At 40.2% G+C, this 24,820-nt stretch overlaps 1 long non-coding RNA gene across 2 annotated transcripts; it reads right to left on the bottom strand.

Annotated features, from left to right (window-relative positions):
- Window positions 1-10,990: 10,990 nt before the first annotated feature.
- On the bottom strand, window positions 10,991-24,347 carry LOC149142559 (uncharacterized). Of its 2 annotated transcripts, XR_016264789.1 has the most exons (4): window positions 24,221-24,347; window positions 11,725-11,811; window positions 11,539-11,631; window positions 10,991-11,366 (listed from the first exon to the last, which is right to left on the bottom strand). It is a non-coding gene; the product is annotated as an uncharacterized LOC149142559 (long non-coding RNA). The 2 variants fall into 2 exon arrangements; XR_016264790.1 differs by lacking the exon at window positions 11,725-11,811 and having other exon boundaries at window positions 24,221-24,340.
- Between the last annotated feature and the right edge of the window lie 473 nt (window positions 24,348-24,820).

Raw genomic sequence — 24,820 nt, forward strand, 5'->3', positions numbered from 1 at the left:
AAGTAGTTTATTTCATTTCCATTCTGCCAAAAGTAGCATAGACATTTCTTGCTTCCATAGATTAGCATTTCCTGCTTTCATAGATTAGCATTTCAATTCTGCAATTTCATTTCTGTAAGCGTAGATTAGCATTTCATTTCTGCAAGCGTAGATTAATGTTTCAATTCTGCAAGCGTAGACTAGCATTTCCATTCCTGCAATTTCATTTGAGCAAAGTAGATTAGTTCTTTCCTGCTTTCAATTCTGCATCTTTATAGTTAGTTGTAGATCAATCTGTTTCAGTTTTGTAGGTACCAAAGAAAAAAAAACAAAAGCAATCAAAAAAAAGTCTTTCCATTTCATGCCTCGTAGGAATCGAGATTAAACAGGCAAATTCTTACCCAACACCCCCACCACATCACTGAGTCACCCTTCTCTCTTCTTCGGTGACAGTGATCCAGAAGAACCTATAGGTGAACCTCCTGAGATATACGAAGATCCTATAGCAGAAGAAGAATTAGAGACCATCCCATCTGAAGCTATGGCTGACAATAGAAGAGAAGATGAGAGAATAGAAGGTGCCTTCCCCATCCGAGAGACCAATGGAGAGATGAAAATGAAGAACATTAATCCCTCCGCTTTACCTCACTTCCATGGACTGACTACTGAAGATCCTGATACCTTCCTGTTTGAGTTTGTTGTCCTTTGTAGAACTTATGACTATACTGAAGATGAGCAGAAGCTGAAACTCTTCCCTTCCACTCTTAAGGATGCAGCATTACGCTGGTTCATGGGCTTACCTGGGAATAGTATCACCACCTGGGCTCAGATGCAGCAAGCTTTCAATACCAAGTACAGGGATTACTGTAGGTCCAAGGAAACCAAGGGAGAAATCTTTCGGATGACCATGGGAAATGATGAGTCATTAGAGGATTATGAGGAGAGGTTCCAACTTAGCTATAAGCGGGCCAGGTGCACACTTGACCCTGAATCCCTCAAGTTGGTCCTGCTCCGAGGAGTCCCTGAAGACCTCTTAGATACCCTTCACATGTTAGCTGGGGGGGACATTTACCAACTGCCTTATGAGGACATCAAGACTGTGTTTAGAAACCACTCCAGGGCAGCTCGGAAACGAGGTAGAGGAAAGCTCCTCTCAACTGGTGTCCCTTTCTCCAAACATGAGTTTGCAAATCAATTGGAAGATCTTAAGAGTGAGGTGAGACAGACCATTGCCATGCAGCTGGACACATTCAGGATCCAGTAGAAGAAGGAAGAAGCTGAGAGAGCCTTAGCTATCTTCTGTCCTAGATGTACCAGGAGACACCCTAAGAACGAATGTCCATTGCATTCGGTTGAAGTGTGTTTCGTTTGTGAGGAGGACCATCCCACAAACCAATGTCCAAACTTACCTGGATTTAAAGCCATGTACCAAGGGATAGAAGCTCCCACTGAACCTCTCTATTACCTCAACCAAAGGAGGCCACAAGGACCTAGAACTTACCAGCAGGGGATGCAAGGGGCACCTCAAGCTTATTACAACCCCAACCAATCGACTCCTATGCCTTCCTGGGGTCCCCCTGCTCATCCTTCTTGGTCTATGCCTCCTCCATGGTCTTATCCCCTCAATACCCTACTCAACCCACTACTCATTCTTATCACTCACAGACCCAGCCACAGCCTCGGTGGAATGCACCTCAGTCGGGGTGGAGGCCCCAATACAACACTCCTCCTGCCATTTTTCCTCCACCAACCGTTCAACCTCAACCATTACCTCCTGCTCCTCCAAGGCAACCTCAAATGCCTACTCAACCGAAACCGAACCCCAACAATAGACAGGCCCAGTAGGTATACACTGGGGAAACATCATGCCCTACATATGCTGTTGAGATCCAGGAGATCAATCTTCGATTTGGCAAGACTCTTCCAGATCGCCAGCCTCCTCCCCCAGAGGATGAGGAAGATAAACAGGAAAGTGAACCAAAGTCTATTCCACCCTTTCCTGAGAGACTAATAGCCACCACACAACCCAACCCAGAGGAGGATGAGCTTCTGGGTGAGCTCAAGCAGTTGTGTGTAAAAATACCACTTCTCCAAGCCATCAAGGATGTGCCAATCTACAACAAACTGGTTAAGGAAAAGTGTTTCAAACACCCAGGCAGGCGAAAGAGAGATGCTTCAACCATCAATGTCTTAGGACAACTGTCTGACCTTATGTTAGGACAAGTCATCTGCCCAAAGTATTTAGATCCTGGGAGTCCTGTAGTAGATGTCCACATCAATGGCATCATCATACCCCACACTTTGATTGATTTGGGGGCTGCCATTAATGTGATGACCAGGGATACCATGCTCAAACTCAATCTTCAGGGTTCCTTGAGGAAGACCTCGACAGTTCTGCAACTGGCAGATCGCTCCACTGTGACTCCCGAAGGGATTGGCGAGGATGTCTTGGTCTCTGTCGACTCTTGGGAATACCCTGCAGATTTCTTGGTTCTGCAACCCAAGCCAGCACCTTAGTGGATCTTTGTACGACCAACCCTGTCACTCCCAGAGTCAAAAATGTCGAGTTCGGCTCTGAGAGAACGTTAAAGATCAGCTCCTCCCTGTCTCCTTCCCAGGAAAAGGAGCTGTGTAGCCTATTGGCTAGTCACCTAGATGCTTTTGCTTGGAGCTATAAGGAGATGAAAGGAGTCCATCCCTCGGTCTGTACCCATCACATATACATCAAAGAGGGATGTAAACCGGTTAGGCAACCTCAGAGGAGAATGAATCCAGCCCTTAAGGACATTGTCAAGGAAGAATTGCAAAAACTGTTGGATGCCGGATTCATTTACCCCATCTCAGATAGTGAATGGGTGTCCCCTCTGGTATTGGTTCCCAAGAAGAATGGGAAGTGGAGAATCTGTGTGGACTATTGAGAACTGAACAAAGCTACCAAGAAAGACCATTTCCCTCTACCTTTCATAGATCAAGTGTTGGATGGACTGGCAGGAAAGAAGTTCTTCTCTTTCCTGGATGGGTTTAGTGGGTACAACCAGATCCAAATCAGCCCGGAAGACCAAGATAATACCACCTTCACTTGTCCTTGGGGTACCTTTGCCTACCGAGTTCTTCCCTTTGGGCTATGCAATGCTCCTGCTACCTTCCAGAGAGCTGTCTTGAGCATCTTCTCGGAGCTGGTCCATGATGCAGTGGAAATCTATATGGATGACTTCACTCCTTATGGGGCCAATTTCTAGGAAGCATTGTCCAATCTGGGAAAAGTCCTAACCAAATGCATTGAGATGAACCTGTCCCTTAGTCTTGAAAAATGTGAATTCCTGATGACTGAAGGAACCGTGCTAGGTCATACCATTTCTTGCCAAGGGTTACAGGTGGATCCTAACAAAATTGCTCTCATGAAGAAGGTTCCACCTCCTCAAAAGGTAAGGGATGTTCGGAGTTTCTTAGGATTAGCAAGGTATTACAGGAGATTCATTCAGGACTTCAGCAAGCTAGCCTCGCCATTGTTTGGCCTGTTGGCAAAAGATGTGGAGTTTAAGTGGACTGATGAATGTCAGAGGGCTTTGAATGAATTAAAGGACAAGTTGGTGTCAGCCCCAATCCTGAGAGGTCCAAACTGGGCCCTACCTTTCCACATCCACACTGATGCCTCGAACAAAGCCATAGGTGCAGCTTTAGGACAAGTTGAACAAAAACTTCCGTATGCCATTTACTTTGTTAGTAAAAACTTGTCCAAAGCTGAGCTGAATTACACTGTAACTGAGAAAGAGTTTTTGGCTGTGGTCCATGCACTGAACAAGTTCTGACACTATATCACCAGCTATTAAACATTTGTACATACAGACCATGCTGCAATTAGATATTTAATGAATAAACCAGATGTGAATGCTCGTATTATTAGATGGTTACTTTTGTTGCAGCAGTTTGATTTGACCATTGTTGACAAACCAGGTAAAGAAAATGTTGTTGCTGACTTTTTATCTAGATTGGATTTGTCTGCAGATGAGGATGGAACAGTGGATGACCAGATGCCCAATGAACATATGTTTTCTATCTCATCACTCTCTCCATGGTTTGCTGATATAGCAAACTACCTTGTTTCAGCACAGTTCCCTCCGCACCTATCTTCAAGAGAGAAGAGCAGAATCATCAGAAAAAGTGCCTCATTCACTTGGATCGGGGGCAATCTGTTCAAGCTTGGCCCTGATCAAATCTTAAGGCGTTGTGTAAGGGAGGAGGAAGTCTTTGATATCCTCCTCACCTATCATGATGGGCCTTGTGGAGGACATTTTGCAGCAAAGAGGACTACCTTCAAGATCCTGCAGGCAGGCTACTATTGGCCCAGACTTCATCAAGATGTCAGAAGATATATCAGCCAATGTGACCAATGCCAAAGAATGGGGAAACCGACTCAAAGGGATGAGATGCCTCTCCACCCTCAAGTGACTCTTGAGCCATTTGAGAAGTGGGGCATGGACTTTGTGGGTCCAATCAACCCTCCTTCGAGGCAAAGGTCTTACATCATTGTGTGTACTGACTACCTGACAAAGTGGGCAGAGACTAAAGCAATGAAAGCAGCAACAGAAGAAAAGGTGGCTGAGTTCTTAAGAGAAAACATCTTCTACAAGTTTGGCTACCCAAGAGAGCTAGTCACCGATCAAGGGAGCCAGTTCACATCCAACCTGCTTGAAGACTTACTAGCTCACCACAAGATCAAGCATAGGACTTCCACCCCCTATCACCCTCAAGCAAATGGGCAGGTGGAAGTCACCAATCGAGCATTGGAAGGGATCTTGACTAAGGTGGTGAGCAGCAGCAGAAAGGACTGGGCAGATCACCTGGTTGAGGCCACATGGGCTTACAACACCACCTGGAAGACCACCACCGGCTTCACACCTTATGAGCTGGTCTATGGGAAGAAAGCTTAGCTGTCCATTGAGTTTGAATACAACACTTTGAGGATGGCAGCTCAGCTAGATCTAGATCTCAGCCATGCACAACAAGAAAGGTTATTGCAGCTGAATGGACTGGATGAGCACCGAATGCAGGCCCTCCTTCACCCAGAAGTGGTTCAACTTCAGAGAAAGGTGTGGCATGACCAACATCTCCATGACAAGAAATTCCAGCCGGGAGATTGGGCTTTGTTGTATGACTCCAGATACAAAGATTTCAAGGGAAAGCTCAGAACCAGATGGCTAGGACCATATGTAGTGGAAAAATGTCATGACAATGGATCTGTTCTTATTCGGACCATTGATGAGGAAGCCATCCCCATGCTTGTCAATGGGCATCGATTGAAGATCTACAGGAAGCCTCTCTCAAGACAAGAGTTCATCAAAACTATGGAGAAATCAGTATTGGTCATAGAGAAGGGTTCTGCCTCTCCTTTGGGCATGCCCTGAAAGATCTAAAAAAAAAACGAGAAAAAATAATAAAGATCCTTGGGTGAAAACCTTTCTAAGGCGCCCAAGGCAGGTGGTAGGGGTGAAAACCTCATTGAGGCACCCCTATTGTCTTTCAAAAAAGAGATTTGAAAAAAGATCCTTGAGTGAAAACCTCTCTGAGGCGCTTAAGGCAGATGGCAAGGGTGAAAACCTCAATGAGGCGCCCCTGTTATCTTTCAAAAAAAAAAAAAAGAGAGAAAAAAGAAAAAGAAAAAACAAGGTCAACAGATTCATAATGTAAAATTGCATGCAGGTTGCAGGTGTTCTATGGAGGAGAGGAAGCCTCTCAACTCAAAGCCAAGGATCCTTATCATGTTGTCAGGAGACCTCACCAGCACCTCCTCCAAGAATACTCATTTTTCTCCAAGGTATGTGCAATTTTATTACAGCTTGAGTCTTCTACAGGAAGACGCAGGTCTTCTACAGGAAGACACAGATCTTCTACAGGAAGATGCAGATTTTCGACAGGAAGGTGCAGACTCTCTGCAGGAAACGCAACCTTTCTATAGGAAGCTCTGTATTTCTACAGGAAACTTCCTGTAGAAGTTCAGAACGGCCCATAATTCATTTTGTGAGGAGATCTAACGACTAAGGATCGGTTTGGACGCATGAAAGCTATTGTTATCTCCCTTGCACATTGTTGTCACCTCGTCCTGCCATCCTTGTCGACATTGAAAGAAGTTACCTGCACCAGCAAAGTAGATCGATGAGTTCTCAAGAAAAACAATTTTTAAATGAAAAAAACTCTGAGATCTCATACCATATCCAGCCCAGTCATCCAGAAGCCCTGGGAGCGTGATCGGGAGGCCAGATCCTTCATCGTTCAGCATGCACCCAAGGAGGAAGAACTGTTACAAGACATCCCGTGGGAGTCCTGTAACAGTTGAGCCCGCTAGAGTGTATACTATTCACAGCGCTGGCCATATGCAATGAATGCGGACGCATGCAACCAAGCATCAACTCCATCGTCGACAGCCTGTAAACGTGAACCTCCGGACCTGTACAAATTCACAGCAGCAGCAGATAGATTCATTCATCATCGTCCAAAACCCGAAAAATCGTGTTGCAGCCGCGCAGGTAAGTGTCTCGACCCTTTCTTCCGTCAGATTGCATGAATTTTACTTTGAATTGTTTGCAAAGTGTGAAGAGAATGGGTTGAGCGGCTGTATGGCCAGTTGACTGGCCACGTCGACCGGGTAATGGTCCAGTCAGATCTTTAGGTGGCGGCCGTGACAAAAGGGATGATCAGCACACACGTGAGAACAATCCCCGTCGGAAAAAACGGATTTAGCAGAAGAAACGACGGCGGATCTGCTGGAGGGATGATGCAGTAGTAAGTGAACGCGCAGTCAAATGATGGAACGACGTCATCCAACGGTCCGGCGGGGACAGCTCACCCCCGTGCCACGGATCCCGCCGATTCAAATATAATCGGCTAGATTGGCCGCATGCATTTATCATTCGCCGTTCGAACCTCGAGTGAACATTCAGATCTCTCTGCAGTTCGAAACTCCGAGCCTTTGGCTATCAAAACGGCTGAGAAGCACCACCGAGAGCGCAGACCAACCGCAGTCTTCCCCAGGAATCACACGTTGCTTCTACAGGAAAGCTGTTTCTACAGGAAGGCGGGTTCCTCACGTAGAAAGGTGGCAGATAAAAAGGTAACCCTGAACTCTCCATGCAATTGGTTTTTAAAGGTGGCAGAATTGTCGTCTACAGTCTGGTTGTAGGAAATGGTTAAAAGTTTTGTCTGCTGTGCATAGACTGTCGTTCTACAGGATGTCGGTGAATTAAACTGTGTTAAGGTCCTCAGGGATAAGTTTTGTGGATTATTTGCATGACGGAGGCGTAATTCAACGCTTTGTCCCAATAAGCTAAACTTCTTCCACATTCACCACCTCTAGCAATAGTTTTTATCATGCCGGGTGGGTTTATTAGACGGGAACCCACTGATTCATCAAAATTAAGAGAAAACCAGGAGGTGGTGGAGCTCTTCACACAGGCACAATGGATATCCTTTTGTGATAAGTTGCAGGGTTATGACGATGAAGTGGCAGAAGAATTTTTACAAGATTTGAGGCCGAAATCCAAAACATTAGCCACCGTGAACTTCAGGGGCCTAAGCCTCAAGGTCACCCCGCAATATATCAGTCGAATTAATGAACTTCTAATGGGCTTGCCATGGGATAAGGAAGAAAGGAAGTTGAGCCAGCAGGCAAAGAAAGAATTCTTTCCACCTGAGGAGGAATTCACGGAGGACAAAAATGGGGTGCGAAGAACCAGCTTGCAGCCACCATGGAATGAAGTTAGCCTGCAAATTATGAAGTATATAACCTGTGAAGGCCAGTTTAGCATCGTGTACACATATCACTTCAGGTTGCTCACTGAATTGAGACACCAGATTGATCTTCCTGTAGAAAATAAACTGAGCATTCCTTATTTCCTGCTACAGTCTCTAATTGAGTGTGCCACAAAGTTAAAAGAAGGCATACCAGATCAGGTAGCCCACCATGGATTGATCAAACTTCTTGTGGAGGATTCGCTTCATTCATATAAGGTTCCCCTCTCATGGGAATCATTCAGAAATTTGACAAGAGATGGAGACATAAGGATGCTAACCGAGGAAAGTGGCTCCTCCAGCAGTGAGGAAAAAGAGGCAGTGGCCGCGGAAAAGAAAGAAACAAGCCAGAAGACCCCGACCACAGTGCAGAAGAAAGAACAAAGGAGGAAGCACGAGAAAAAGGATGCTGAGGAAAAAGGTGACACACCCATTTTGTCAGCAAGAGAGAAAAGGTTGCAGAGCAGAACGGACAAAGCTGAGAAGGTCCACATCAGCACAAGTACCTCATCAGCACCCGCAACCAAACCAAAAAGCAAAACCCATGCAGCAAAGCAAGCCAAGGTGGCGACACCTGTGTCTACAGGAAAGCAGAAACATGCTTCTACAGGAAGCCCGAAAACAGAAAAAGGGTCTTCTACAGGAAGCCCGAAAATTATTGAAAAAGGGGCTTCTACAGGAAGCCCGAAAATTACCAAAACAGGGGCTTCTACAGGAAGCCCGAAATTGGCTAAAACAGGGTCTTCTACAGGAAGCCCCAGAAAAGTGAAACCCAAGGTGAAGAAGGCGGAAATTCTAGCAAGGGAGGCATCAGCTATACTAGCTGGCCTCAGCACGCCACTTAAGCCAAAAGAAAATAGAAAGAGGGAGACCCCTCTATACTTTAAAGCTCGAAGAAGTGTTAGGATAAAGACGGGCAAGCCACAGCCTTCGTCCAGCAGCCCGATTGTCATTGAAGATACCCCTGCTTCTCCCAAGGAAAAGTCCCCCTCAAGGATAACCGTCACATATGAGAAGGGGAGCCCAAAGAAAAATACGTGGCAAGAAAGGTTAGACCTATTGACTGAAAAAGCTCGACTACAGGAGGCTGAAAATGTTCTACAGGACACTCTGGCCTGGCTACAGGAAACAGAGAAGAGGGAAGAAGAAGGATCCTCATCACCACCAAGAGAGGGTGAGATAGAGCCACCTAAAGAGGCAGAAAAAGAACATATACTAGAGCCCAGCCCTCACCCTAGTCTGAGTTCATACTACACCTTTTTAGAGGCGGGCAAAATCATACCGCAGAAATTTACTGTACCCCTGTTTTTTGCATTAGAGGAAGAAAGAGTCCGTACCCACACATGGATGAAGATCGCCAAATCAAAGGGTGTGGCGGACATAGGTCCCTTACAAGAGCAACTCAAGGAGGTCACACTACAACAAAACCAACGATTTGCGCCAGATTTTAGTGCATTTTTTTTGTAATTGTGATGAGCAACCTGGCGCTAAATCTGGCTCTATTGTACAATTTTTGAAGCGTCCTTTTTTGCACCTGATTTTGCATCCTTTTTCACGCTAGATTTTGCATCATTTTTTACACCAAACTATGCATCATTTTTTGCGTCAAATTTTGAACCAAGGTTTGCATCTTATTTTATGACAGGTTTTGCTTCTAGTTTTGTGTCATTTTTTGCATCTATTTTTCATTCTCTTTTGCTTCCTATTTTGTGTCATTCTTTGCTTCCATTTTTGCACCATCATTTGCATCAAGTTTACACTGTATTTTGAATCCAATTTAACGTCTTTTTATGCATCCATTTTGTGTCAGTTTTTGCATCTAGTCTTACGCTAGGTTTTGTATCTAGTCTTACACTAGTTTTTGCTTCTATTTTTGCACCAGCTTTGGTGCCTATCTTTGCACCATGTGTTGAATTTGATTTAGCACCAAATTTTGCATCCATTTTTGTGCCCATTTTTGCATCTTTTTTTGGACCATTTTTTACATCCACATTTACGTTTGATTTGTCTCCATTTTTCCCATCTCATTTTGCACCATATTTTGCGTCATTTGTTTCATCCAATTTTGCATCATTTTTAACACCATCTCTTGCATCTAATGTTACATCATTTTGAGCATCCAAATTTTCATTTATATTTGCATCTTATGTTGAGTCATGTGTTGTGTCCACCTTTTCATCTTATTTTGTGTCTAATGGTACATTCAATTTAGAGCCATTTTTTACGTCTACTTTTGTATTTGTTTTTGCACCAAGTTTTGCATCCAATTTTAAGCTATTTTATGCCCCTTTTTGCACCATTTTTTTGTGTCTACTTGTGTCCAAAGTTGCACCATTATTTACACCGACTTTTTCATCCAATTTTGCATTTTTTTGGTGTCTAGTTTACATCGTTTTCACCATCCAAATTTGCATCTTTTTTTGCCTCATTTTGTGTCCACATTTGCATATAATTTTGTGTCTGAGTTCGAGCCTAAATTTGCATGTGATTAGGAATCATTTTTTACATCCAATATGGCATCCTTGGTTTCACCTTTTTTCAGCCCCATTTTGCATCTTGTTTTATGTCTTTTCTTACATCTTTTTTTTTTTCCTTTTTTGCACCCAAGTTTGCATCCCAAATTTACACCATTATTTGCATCATCATTTGGCATATTAATTTGTAATGTTTTTTGCTTCTTTTTAATGCTCAACTTTGCATCTTATTTTACATCTAGTTGTTGTCTTTTTTTGCATCTAATTTGGTGCCCATTTATGTGTCCTTGTTTTTGCCCAATTTGATATCCTTTTGTATGCCATGTTTTGTTCCCTTCTTTGTGTCAACTATTGCACAATTTTTGACTTCTAATTTAAAACACTTTGTATGTCAATTGTTTGCATTTTGTATTAATTCCTAGTTTAACATCCAATTTTACTTTCAATTTTGCATCCATGGTTACATCCGCATTTGACTTCTTATATAGAGTATATTTTTATTTACATATATGACCCCCTTTATAGATTCATAGTGAAATATATGATAGTTTCTAAATATCATTAAAGAAGATATCACAATTCAAAATCATTTGTAAAGAAATTTAAGAGAAATTGACAACATCCATCCAAAAAAATAACAATGTGTCATTAACAATTTTCAAAACACGTATAAAATAGCAACATAATACTAATAAAATCAGTATTATTTTTAATCAAAACAAGTAAAATTCAAATATGATTAACAAATCAAATTATTTCATGAATATCGTTATTCTACGATAAATTAACAACATACATAAATCAAACTCATCGTATGATTACAAAATCAAAATGTCTCATTGATATAGGGTAAATTCACAACACCCATCTAAACATAACAATGTCATTCTACACAATAATTTCTTCATAAAAAACAATGCATGTGCATGCCTAGCTACCACCACCAAGATCATCCTCATGATCATCTTGACCATCCTCATTACTCTGATCCACATCATCACCAACACCGCAACTATCATCATCATCTCCTCCTTCACCACCATCATCCTCATCCTCATCCTCATCATCTCTTGATATATGTTGAACATAATTTGGATCATCGTCTTGGCAATCATTACCTATAGCATTCTGACAAAAAAAATCAATATTGCATGTTAGTATTAATTACATAACACAACGCATGTTTTTGTTATACAATGTTAACCATAAAATGAGGTAAGATATAATATCTAATAGTACTAAAAAATAAAATGAAAATATGGTTTAAAAGTATATTGGAAATCCAACTAAGATTACATACCATAGAGTCCATCCAAACAACAAATTCAACCCATCTCTTTTGCTGCAGCACCTCCTTTTCCAAATGATTTGGAGGTCTTCCATATTTTAGTTCCTATCAATCAGTAAATAGGGAGAGATTAGATAACAATGACTTTCTTCTAGTACAAAATTTATTAAAAAAATATCACATGTTTACTATACTTACAAAGGTTGTTATCAGTGCTTTTAAACCTTTCTGACCACTACAATGAGTGACTTTTGTCTTGGTTAACCTCGCCTTGGATGCCTTGTCCTTAAACATAAACCAATTCAATTTATTTTCACACAAATACATGTCTAAGATACTTATAAGTATTAATACATTCTAAATAATGTTTAATGAAAAATTCAATATCTGAATGCTCTCATTGCCGGCTTTTCTTTGTGCATCCAACTTCTCATATGATTTTACAAGTTCTTTCCATACTTTAAAAGGTATGTCAATAGGTCTTTGTTTCAGTCTTTGATCTTGAGGCATTTTTTTAATTTTTCTTGTTTGGTTAAAAAAAACCGAACAAGTAGTTCACATCAATGGCATGGGTACTCTATGGATATGTGTAAAAAAATGGCTATAAAGAAAACATCCAAAAAACATATGAGCTCTCCCTTTGATGGTCACTTGGGGCATATGGCTGGAAAGGAACAACTCCATTTTCGAAAATCAAGGACAATCCTTTCTCAAAGTCCTTCCTAATATTTGCATCCCTTTTTTGATCTACACAATGTAACCCTAGGTCATAAGTACCTCTCTAGGGCTTTGTATATGGTACACTGCTCCTACACATAGACAATTTTGCCCTTGTCCATTGAAAGTACCTTTACTTAGCTTTGATTCATCTGATATATCACCTTGATCCATATAACTTAGAATATCATTTGAGTGAAAATTGGGAAGCCTCCTGTGTGGTATAATTCCACTAAAAAGCAGAACGAGGATTGCTGAGGTGACAATGGAAATGCACCTCATTGTTCTATTAATGTCTAGCCTTTGCCTTGTGAGAGCTTGCTAGATTTTGAAGAAACAGGCCTGATATCATTAAATGGCAGTCATGGTAGTTCGACAGTGAAACCAACATTGCACTGAAGGCAGGGCACACTTCAAAATTGTTGAAAAAAATGTATACACCATGATAGAAAATGACAATAAAAAAGATGTATGTGGTAGATTGAGCAAGGTAATAACCATTCCTGGAAAGTATCAACTTGTAGCTATTATATTAAATGTTGTATTCATTTTTTAGATAGTTTTTGGGGATAGTCCTTCAAGGATGTATCAATGCCCTACTCAAGAATACATGCTTGAAGATGCCCTGAGAATGACATTGGTGCCATTCTTTGGCATACTTTAGAAAATAAAATTGATTCTCTTGTAAGGCAGAAGAACACACCAATTGGTCATATGGATCACCACATTGTTGAAATTTGTTCCAGGAATGCCTTGCAAAAGAACAGTGATTCGTGTCCAAAGGGAACAGAAGAGTGCAGAACTGATAATATGGCCTTGACATGCAAATTGTTGAATCTGTGCAAGACTCAAAAATACAACAGTCTTGTACTTTTTCATATAGTCTTAAAACCAGAATCCAAAAACATGCAGTAAAGGGGGATATTGTTTTCTCGGAAGAGATGCTCAAGACCCAAGAAAACACCTTATGGTTTGACAACAATTATAACAGTCCTTTGCAGGGATGGGTAGATATATCATGTAGCAGAACATGTCCAAAGTTACAGCCCCTTCATGACATACTTCATTTGCAGGCATCCAAATTCATTCCCAGAGAGGCATTGACAGAGATTCCAACTTATAACCATTCAAAGTTTGATGTCTCCCTATTTTCCATGATGACTAAGAACTGAGGGAAGGGGCATTGTGCTTCCAAGATGTTAAGGTGGCTGCATTGGATCACTGACTTCACCTAGTAGCTGCATTTTGTACATGCTACAGTAGGGTAGGAAAATGAATAAGTTCACTTGAGCAGTAGTGTAACAAAAATAAGCTCCCTTGAGCATTTTATTTGGTTTTATTGTCAATGATGTGTTTGTTGATGAGGAGGTCAATCTCATGTGTACATGACAAGATTCTGAGGTTCTCATGCACTTCTGAGAAAAGCACATGTCCCCAAGTAGGAGCCAGCTGTTACCCATTATTTTGCACAGGGTTACCGCTATTGAATTTACTTACTAACCTAGTGTTTTTCATCACTAAGAACCTCAAGGACTTGGCTTGTTGGTTTTATGGACATTGACAGAGGATTTGATGACATGGTGGTTAATCAGTGATGTAGTATTTGATGATGTACAACCCCTTTGTTGGAGCACATAGGGTTCAAGCATGGCATGTTCTTCAGTCAGAATTTTGAGCATCTTCATGTTTCCCTAGGCAATTCACAGATCTCAAGGTAGTTCATGCATTTCAAGGCACAGGTCACATCCTCCAAGGCACACATGGGCTAGTTTCACTCACATGGACCTCTTCTTGACATGCCATGTGAAAATTCCTAGAGCACTCTCATGTTTTGAGCCTCTTTTTACTAAATTTGTGGGGCGACCCACTAACTTGGACATCCATATGGCTGTTGACGATTTTACAACTTATTTTATGACATGGAGAATCATTTTCATGCTTCATGGAGGTGTCTTTAATTGATATATGGACATGGTCATGTCTTGGAGGCACCTTTGGAGGGATTATGAGCGCTATTTGAGGAGTCACCCACTTCTAGAGGGTTTATTCCACTTGTTTAGAAGGTTCTTACACACTTGAGAACTAGACGATCCCTAGGCATCCCTTTGTTGATCTACACACTAGGCATCCCTTTTTTGATCTACACGATGTAACCCTAGGTCACAAGTACCTCTCTAGGGCTTTGTATATGGTACACTGCTCCTACACATAGACAATTGTGCCCTTGTCCATTGAAAGTACCTTTACTTAGCTTTGATTCATCTGATATATCACCTTGATCCATATAACTTAGAATATCATTTAAGTGAAAATTGGGAAGCCTCTTGTGTGGTATAATTCCACTAAAAAGCAGAAGGAGGATTGCTGAGGTGACAATGGAAATGCACCTCATTGTTCTATTAATGTCTGGCCTTTGCCTTGTGAGAGCTTGCTAGATTTTGAAGAAACAGGCCTGATATCATTAAATGGCAGTCATGGTAGTTCGACAGTGATTATATTCCTTCCTGGAACCAACATTGCACTAAAGGCAGGGCACACTTCAAAATCGTTGAAAAAAATGTATACACCATGATAGAAAATTACAATAAAAAAGATGTATGTGGTAGATTGAGCAAGGTAATAACCATTCCTGGAAAGTATCAACTTGTAGCTATTATAGTAAATGTTGTATTCATTTTTCAGATAGTTTTTGGGGACAGTCCTTCAAGGATGTATCAATGCCCTACTCAAGAATACATGCTTGAAGATGCCCTGAGAATGACATTGGTGCCATTCTTTGGCATACTTTAGAAAATAAAATTGATTCTCTTGTAAGGCAGAAGAACACACCAATTGGTCATATGGATCACCACATTGTTGAAATTTGTTCCGGGAATGCCTTGCAAAAGAACAGTGATTTGTGTCCAAATGGAACAGAAGAGTGCAGAACTGATAATATGGCCTTGACATGCAAACTGTTGAATCTGTGCAAGACTCAAAAATACAACAGTCTTGTACTTTTTCATATAGTCTTAAAACCAGAATCCAAAAACATGCAGTAAAGGGGGATATTGTTTTCTCAGAAGAGATGCTCAAGAGCCAAGAAAACACCTTATGGTTTGACAACAATTATAAAAGTCCTTTGCAGGGATGGGTAGATATATCATGTAGCAGAACATGTCCAAAGTTACAGCCCCTTCATGACATACTTCATTTGCAGGCTTCCAAATTCACTCCCAGAGATGCATTGACAGAGATTCCAACTTGTAACCATTCAGAGTTTGATGTCTCCCTGTTTTCCATGATGACTAAGCACTGAGGGAAGGGGCATTGTGCTTCCAAGATGTTAAGGTGGCTGCATTGGATCACTAACTTCACCTAGTAGCTGCATTTTGTACATGCTACAGTAGGGTAGGAAAAATAATAAGTTCACTTGAGCAGTAGTGTAACAAAAATAAGCTCCCTTGAGCATTTTATTTGGTTTTATTGTCAATGATGTGTTTGTTGATGAGGAGGTCAATCTCATGTGTACATGACAAGATTCTGAGGTTCTCATGCACTTCTGAGAAAAGAACATGTCCCCAATTAGGAGCCAGTTGTTACCCATTATTTTGCACAGGGGTACCCCTATTGAATTTACTTACTAACCTAGTGTTTTTCATCACTAAGAACCTCAAGGACTTGGCTTGTTGGTTTTATGGACATTGACAGAGGATTTGATGACATGGTGGTTAATCAGTGATGTAGTATTTGATGATGTACAAACCCTTTGTTGGAGCACATAGGGTTCAAGCATGGCATGTTCTTCAGTCAGAATTTTGAGCATCTTCATGTTTCCCTAGGCAATTCACAGATCTCAAGGTAGTTCATGCATTTCAAGGCACAGGTCACATCCTCCAAGGCACACATGCATTAGTTTCACTCACATGGACCTCTTCTTGACATGCCATGTGAAAATTCCTAGAGCACTCTGATGTTTTGAGCCTCTTTTTACTAAATTTGTGGGGCGACCCACTAACTTGGACATCCATATGGCTGTTGACGATTTTACAACTTATTTTATGACATGGAGAATCATTTTCATGCTTCATGGAGGTGTCTTTAATTGATATATGGACATGGTCATGCCTTGGAGGCACCTTTGGAGGGATTATGAGTGCTATTTGAGGAGTCACCCACTTCTAGAGGGTTTATTCCACTTATTTAGAAGGTTGTTACACACTTGAGAACTAGATGATCCCTAGGCATCCCTTTGTTGATCTACACACTAGGCATCCCTTTGTTGATCTACACGATGTAACCCTAGGTCACAAGTACCTCTCTAGGGCTTTGTATATGGTACACTGCTCCTACACATAGACAATTGTGCCCTTGTCCATTGAAAGTACCTCTACTTAGCTTTGATTCATCTGATATATCACCTTGATCCATATAACTTAGAATATCATTTAAGTGAAAATTGGGAAGCCTCCTGTGTGGTATAATTCCACTAAAAAGCAGAAGGAGGATTGCTGAGGTGACAATGGAAATGCACCTCATTGTTCTATTAATGTCTGGCCTTTGCCTTGTGAGAGCTTGCTAGATTTTGAAGAAACAGGCCTGATATCATTAAATGGCAGTCATGGTAGTTCGACAGTGATTATATTCCTTCCTGGAACCAACATTGCACTGAAGGCAGGGCACACTTCAAAATCGTTGAAAAAAATGTATACACCATGATAGAAAATTACAATAAAAAAGATGTATGTGGTAGATTGAGCAAGGTAATAACCATTCCTGGAAAGTATCAACTTGTAGCTATTATAGTAAATGTTGTATTCATTTTTCAGATAGTTTTTGGGGACAGTCCTTCAAGGATGTATCAATGCCCTACTCAAGAATACATGCTTGAAGATGCCCTGAGAATGACATTGGTGCCATTCTTTGGCATACTTTAGAAAATAAAATTGATTCTCTTGTAAGGCAGAAGAACACAACAATTGGTCATATGGATCACCACATTGTTGAAATTTGTTCCGGGAATGCCTTGCAAAAGAACAGTGATTTGTGTCCAAATGGAACAGAAGAGTGCAGAACTGATAATATGGCCTTGACATGAAAACTGCTGAATCTGTGCAAGACTCAAAAATACAACAGTCTTGTACTTTTTCATATAGTCTTAAAACCAGAATCCAAAAACATGCAGTAAAGGGGGATATTGTTTTCTCAGAAGAGATGCTCAAGAGCCAAGAAAACACCTTATGGTTTGACAACAATTATAACAGTCCTTTGCAGGGATGGGTAGATATATCATGTAGCAGAACATGTCCAAAGTTACAGCCCCTTCATGACATACTTCATTTGCAGGCATCCAAATTCATTCCCAGAGAGGCATTGACAGAGATTCCAACTTGTAACCATTCAGAGTTTGATGTCTCCCTGTTTTCCATGATCACTAAGCACTGAGGGAAGGGGCATTGTGCTTCCAAGATGTTAAGGTGGCTGCATTGGATCACTGACTTCACCTAGTAGCTTCATTTTGTACATGCTACAGTAGGGTAGGAAAATGAATAAGTTCATTTGAGCAGTAGTGTAACAAAAATAAGCTCCCTTGAGCATTTTATTTGGTTTTATTGTCAATGATGTGTTTGTTGATGAGGAGGTCAATCTCATGTGTACATGACAAGATTCTGAGGTTCTCATGCACTTCTGAGAAAAGAACATGTCCCCAAGTAGGAGCCAGCTGGTACCCATTATTTTGCACAGGGGTACCCCTATTGAATTTACTTACTAACCTAGTGTTTTTCATCACTAAGAACCTCAAGGACTTGGCTTGTTGGTTTTATGGACATTGACAGAGGATTTGATGACATGGTGGTTAATCAGTGATGTAGTATTTGATGATGTACAACCCCTTTGTTGGAGCACATAGGGTTCAAGCATCGCATGTTCTTCAGTCAGAATTTTGAGCATCTTCATGTTTCCCTAGGCAATTCACAGATCTCAAGGTAGTTCATGCATTTCAAGGCATAGGTCACATCCTCCAAGGCACACATGGGCTAGTTTCACTCACATGGACCTCTTCTTGACATGCCATGTGAAAATTCCTAGAGCACTCTCATGTTTTGAGCCTATTTTTACTAAATTTGTGGGGCGACCCACTAACTTGGACATCCATATGGCTATTGACGATTTTACAACTTATTTTATGACATGGAGAATCATTTTCATGCTTCATGGAGGTGCCTTTAATTGAGATATGGACATGGTCATGCCTTGGAGGCACCTTTGGAGGGATTATGAGCGCTATTTGAGGAGTCACCCACTTCTAGAGGGTTTATTCCACTTATTTAGAAGGTTGTTACACACTTGAGAACTAGACACCGTACTCTTGCTTGCATGGGATATCACTTCACCATGTTTTGAGGATTGGACCACACTTTCTTAAGGGAACATTGAGCATCCACAACTTTTGGGGAACCTTTGGAGGCTAGATGTGCCACCTTAGAGCCTCATTCGTCATTCTTTAAAGGATACATCCCTCTCCTTGGGGGTTACTTCATGTTGATCATTGTACATGTGGCTTGACCACTTTATTTTATTGTTGATTAGAGTAACGAGTTGTAGGAGAAGTACATTTTATTTTTCTTAGGCCAAGATCTAAAGAATCACATGAGATAATATTATTTTATTATAAAGGAAGTCTAGCATCACTCTATGTAAAGAGATGCACTTCCTCAATTTCACTCATGCTTGGATTTTTGTAGCTCTCACTCCTTGGAACTTAATTGACATATCTTTCTTGGAGCATTTATGGTGTAAGGGATTCTTTTTTTGTGGATGATTGTTTTCAATTCTTGAAGCTTCTCTTTCTTGGTTATTATTTGAATTTTGGTGCATACAGATTAATGATGAAATGCTCGTCTTCTACAAGACTTCAAGATCAATCCGTTTAGGGGGTAAGTTACCACTTGGAAGGGATATGTTTTAGGGTTTTTCTTCTGCATTATTCCTTTGTTGATTTGGTGATTATTTGGCACCTTGCTATGTTTTTCCTTTGGTTCCCTAGTAAGAAGTATTAAGTACATTTATCAAAACATATTTGATCTTGTTGGTGAAGGTTTTCCATTGAAAGTTCCCTTCTTGTAGACCTTGATATTCATTTTTATTCTTCATTGAGTGAGGGATCACTCTTTCCGTTTGGTTCTAGACTCTAGTCTCAAACCTCTAATCCTTGAAGGAAATAAGCCACTTCTCCAAAGAGTTTCTTCTTGACCTCATAAGCCATTTGATTCTCCTTCCATCACTTATTCTAAAACCCTAAAAACTCCAAAAATATATTTTACTAAGGCTTCTCTCAACTTCACCTTGTGCCTCATTTCTTTGTCTTATTAATAGTATTAGGTATATCCCCTTGAGCCAAAGGAGAGCCAGCCTAAAGTGAAGAGGATAGGTTGTTGAGGTGAAGGTGGTGACCATCCTAACAGTTCCCTGAAGTTGTACATTGTGGATTAGGGCTCTTATCATTACATACAATTTGAGAGGTAACAAGAAGAATGCACCCTTCCCCACAGAAGCAGCAAATGATTGGAGATGAATTGAATTCTTAAAGGAGGTGGGATTATTTTGTGGAATCCAAGCAACTAACTATGACAAGGGGCAAGCAACAACATTTTCTTGTGGGGGAATCTTATGGAGTTAATTTGTTAATTTTGCAGCAGTTTCTTAATTGTATTTCCAGAAAACCTGCTAGCTCATTTGCATGTGAGAGAGATTGCAAGAGAGTACATTTCATTGTCCCCAATAAGAGAAACAAGTTGAAATTAAAGAAATTATGATACCTGGTTTTTGTGAATAGCAGTTTATGGTTACATAATAACAATATGTTAAAAAAGGCCTCCAAGCATGACATTATAATTTCTGATCATAAAACAAGAGGTTAACACTAATAATACACGTTTCATCCCCCAGTCCATGGAAGCATTAAACTATTACTCATCAGTGTTTGAGTCGCTAGATGCTACACTTAAAAGGGATAGCAGAAATCGTATGAATGTTGAAAAACAATGCCTTGCCTGAGACACAGTGAACATAATTGCTTGTGAGGGAGAAGAAAGGATTGAGAGGTATGAAGTTACAGGAAAATGGAGAGCTAGAGTGACTATGTCAGGATTTAGTGTATATCATCTCAGTGCTAATGTTAAGGACACGGTTAAATCTTTGCTCTGTTAATCGTATTGCAATAGCTATAAGACTAAGGAAGAAGGAGGAGCTATGTATTTACTATTTTGGATGGTTGGACAAAATTCTCATTGCAACATCTGCTTGGCATTGAGAGGCAATGACTATAAGAATGTTATTGTACAAGAATTTGTTATAATTGATTAATACCATTGTTGAAACTGCATGTGACTTTCATGTGTGTCAGGGAAGAGTTCAGAAACCTGAAACAATAACTTATTATAGGGGTAAAAGATGAAACTAATTTAAGGAAACAATGGTTTTTACCTGTCCTATTCAACCAGGGATAAGATAGTTATTCATTTGTATTTTGCTTCCTTATCCAGGTAGACAGGAAAATGCTAAGGCTTGCTAAAATCAATGATATGCCTGCCTACACAGTGGGTAATTGGATAGAGATAGTTACTATTTAACTTTCAGGAACTTATACTTCACTAGCTAAAAAGTTTTGGATTTTTTTTTCTTATGACCTTGAGTACAGAGTCTCATAATCAACTAGAAGAAAAATCAAGTCTAACACATACACTATTAACCTGCCTGTCACATACGGTTTGTCACACTATATATTAAAATAAGGTTGATCATACTAACAATAAGGTTGTATAGTTTAAAAGGAAGGCTCTCCTGACTGCATTTGGTTGGTTTATAGAAAAGATTGCTGGAATGTGTAATGTGAATGCTCTGCTAACTGTTTTTTAAGCATTTGGAAGTATTAGAACCCCCTAGGATAATTAATGTAAGACCTGTTAATTAATGTGTAAAGATGGCTATTGTCCTCGGGCTACCTTAGCTGTTCGTGTTTAGTGATCTGTGGTATTATAAATCCTCAAGTCACTATTAAACCATGAGAACCATGCCCAGGCAGACTAGTGTGACATTGTGGATGAGAACCAAAACTAGACTCCTATAACCTCCTTTTTCATCCTTTAAATTGCAGAATTAACTGACTGTTCTAGTAATCGTTCTTGAGCACCTGAAGATGTGCACCCTAAATAATAAGAATAATACCCTGTAACATATGAATAGTCCATCCTGTGCATGTAGGATATGCACATGAGGTCCAATAAAGTCACTAACCAGAATACCGGGTGTTATTAAAGCCTCTACAGGTAGATATATATGAATGTTACAGTGTGCAGGAGTATGATTCAATTCCATACGAAAATACAAAACATCTGATAGGATTTCCTTATACCTCATAGGTAAACAACCATTGTCCCTTCTATAGATGAGCATAATAAGTGCTTGGTTCTCTACACTAAATAAAGACAAAGTATAGTACTTATTGCTGACAAAATAGGATTTAAATCACGGTTCAATTGCTTGACATTCAGCTGGTCACAGAATTGTAGAGTGCATAATCATAAGTGATGTTGCGAGCCTCATTGCTCAAAGTCTAAGGGTCTTGCGAGCCATAATCACAGCCATGTATGGCATATCTTGTGATTATGGAATTTTATGAGGTCAATTCTTGTGAAGACATTTCAGTTTATAATAAATTTTGAACCTCAACAGAGTTTTGGCAAGACCTGGTTGAGCTACGACATCAACAACACAGCTGATATGAATGACATAATCTAGCCTCAAGAGGGAGCCTCTTCTGTTTCATCACTCTAACAATCTATGAAGTGGTGGAAAGCATAACAACTTCCCCTTGAATATGACACCTAAACTGAGTACAAATCCTAAATGATGCAGCCCTTGGTGCATGTTTCTCAAAGTATCGATATTTCAAATGTTGAAAGCTCTTGTGCCCATTTGATATGCATTCGATTGCAGTTCCCCTGAAGAAAGAATCTTATAAAGGTGAGGCCATGGCCAATATGTTAGCCATATCCATTGGAGTTGCCATTGCTTGACAACTTTAGTGTGATTAGTCCCACCATGATTCACATGGGCTTCTACTCAACACTGGCTGTTGCTATTGTAAGAGTCTTCAAGCTCGTTGAACCCATAGTATTGATAACTGTATTCTTTGGGTCTCTGGTTTTCAAATTCTGCCTATGTTTTCCTCTCAGTATCATTATTTCAAATGCTGAAAGCTCTAATTCCCATTACTGTGTATTTGATTATGGTTTCCCTGAAGAAAGAAGCTTATAAAGGTGAGCCCGAGGCCAATATGTTGGCCATATCCATTGGAGTTACTATTTCAGCTTATGGGGAGGCCAAGATGAATGCATGGGAGGTGATTCTCCAGTTAAGTGCAGTTGCATGTGAGACTACCCAATTGGTTCTCATACAAATTCCACGAGCATCAAAAGGGATTAAGTTGAATCCCATCACATCTTTGTTGCTCCTTGTTGCCTTGTTTTTCTCAGCACCCCCTGGGCCTTAGTAGAATACCCATTTCTGATAATCAGGGTCTCTTCATTTGATTTGGATTACATGACATTTCTGCTTGTTCCTTGGCTCTTACAAGGAAAATTTTAAGGATGGAAAATTTTCTTGAAGTTTAAAAACATTGGCGAATCTCACTAATCCCTACTATGCAAACTATAAATTTTTTAATGATATATTTGCAAACTTATTCAAATTTATAATGATTTTATATATGGTCTCTATATAATGTTGGCGATTTTTAAGGTAAAATAATTTTATATTCTAAAATTTGGGCGAATCATCTTTTATAAAAATTGGAAATTGGCGAATCGTTTTTTGGAAAAATCATGGAAAATTAGCCCACTGGGCGAACATTACCCCCTAAAATTTTCCATGGCTCTTAATCTTGCAGTGTTTCTTCTGATAGGAAAGACTTCAGCCTTGACTATGAATGTTGTTGGTCTTGTCAAGGATTGGCTGCTCATAACATAATCTTTGTCTGTAATAAATGAAAAGGTTACAGTCATAAACTTGAGTGGGTGTGGACTGGCTTTTCTGGTTGTCTGTTACTATAATCATTTGAAACTTCAAGCTCTCAAGTCCAATGACAACCAACCAAAGTACCTCAGCAGTGCAGCTGATGCCAATGATGAAGGAGAAGGTTTGATAATGACGAGTGGGAGATTCTCAATCAGAGATTCAGAACCAGTAGAGAAAAATCAAACTCAAGCTTCAGGATTAGGTATTTAGATCATTAATATTATCTTGTGCTAGAGATTATTGTTCTTGGATTGGCTCCTCTATGCCCAGATCTATTTGCAGGGAACATGCCAGTCATTCACAGTGAAGAAGATAATGACAAGATTAGTGTATAATGATGGACAGGATGGTGCCATGGTGCCAACCTAAATCTCAAGTAAGGAGACATCTGTTCATCAATTTGTCAAGAAGCATGGCCTACAATTCAATTTCTCTAAGCCTGTCACTTCTTCCACCTGTCAAATAAATTGTTTCCTGTTTGTTTAGTTGACTATGGTTCTAATAAATATACTATTGTTTGATGTAAAAATACAAAACAAAACAAAAAATATGGAAAGTTCTGACCCCATTTTCTAACTACAAATTGAAATTGGATTACCATAGTGACCATCTCTGCTTATTGGAATCAAAAAGGGGGTGGGTTATGCACAATCCTCCGTATCATTTGCTATTACCAGAGATAATTAAAGCCACCCTAAACTCAAGTCTTAACTATGCTGATAGGGTGTTTGGGGAGGGGGATCCCTTACCAACCCACTATAATCTGCACAAAAGCATCCTAAGAACATATGCAAAATCAACCCTTCAATGAAATGATCCAAGAATATAGGTACTCAAACATTGATTTTATCAAAGAAAAATACAAGACAGAAAGAAAAGATCATAACAAGGATTAGAAGAGTCTAAGAACAGTGCTCACTGTCTACAGAGCCAAGACGAATGCAGAAGAGTTCTTCCTTCAGTTCCCCATCTGAGAAATCAGTTGCATGCCAGACCCAAGTTTTATCACTACCTGCGTGCTCCTGAAGTGACATTGGGGAATGAACTGCAAGGCAAAAAGTTGAAATATTTCCAGAAAGTTGAAATATGGAAAATTTTTCCAATCAAGAACTCTAAATAATTTCATTAGGACAAGGCGTAGAGGATTCATGACGACGACAAGAAAATAATGGCGCTTTGCAATTTTAGCACTCTCTTGCAAAAAAATACCTTTTCTGAAATCGCTTTGACCACGAAGAAACGCAGATGAATTGTTGGAAGACGTGCAGAGAGAGATCTGGTGGCTCGTGGATCGATTCTGGGGCAATGTTTATGCGATTGAAAACCATGATTGTTCATATGCGAGCTACTGAGCTCGTTGAGAGGGATACATGCAATGGCGCCAAACTACCAAGAGGATTTGAATTTAAAGGTGGGATAGAATATCTACCGTCTGATCATGTCATCGACGACCATATATTTTTGTTTCAGTAAAACGCATTTTCAAAGAATTTGAAATATTATACATTTTATAGAATTT

The sequence above is a fragment of the Pinus tabuliformis genome, chromosome X, assembly GCF_031772625.1.
Source record: "Pinus tabuliformis cultivar Carrire ecotype Pingquan chromosome X, CPIR1, whole genome shotgun sequence".
In the NCBI taxonomy this organism is placed as follows: domain Eukaryota; kingdom Viridiplantae; phylum Streptophyta; class Pinopsida; order Pinales; family Pinaceae; genus Pinus; species Pinus tabuliformis.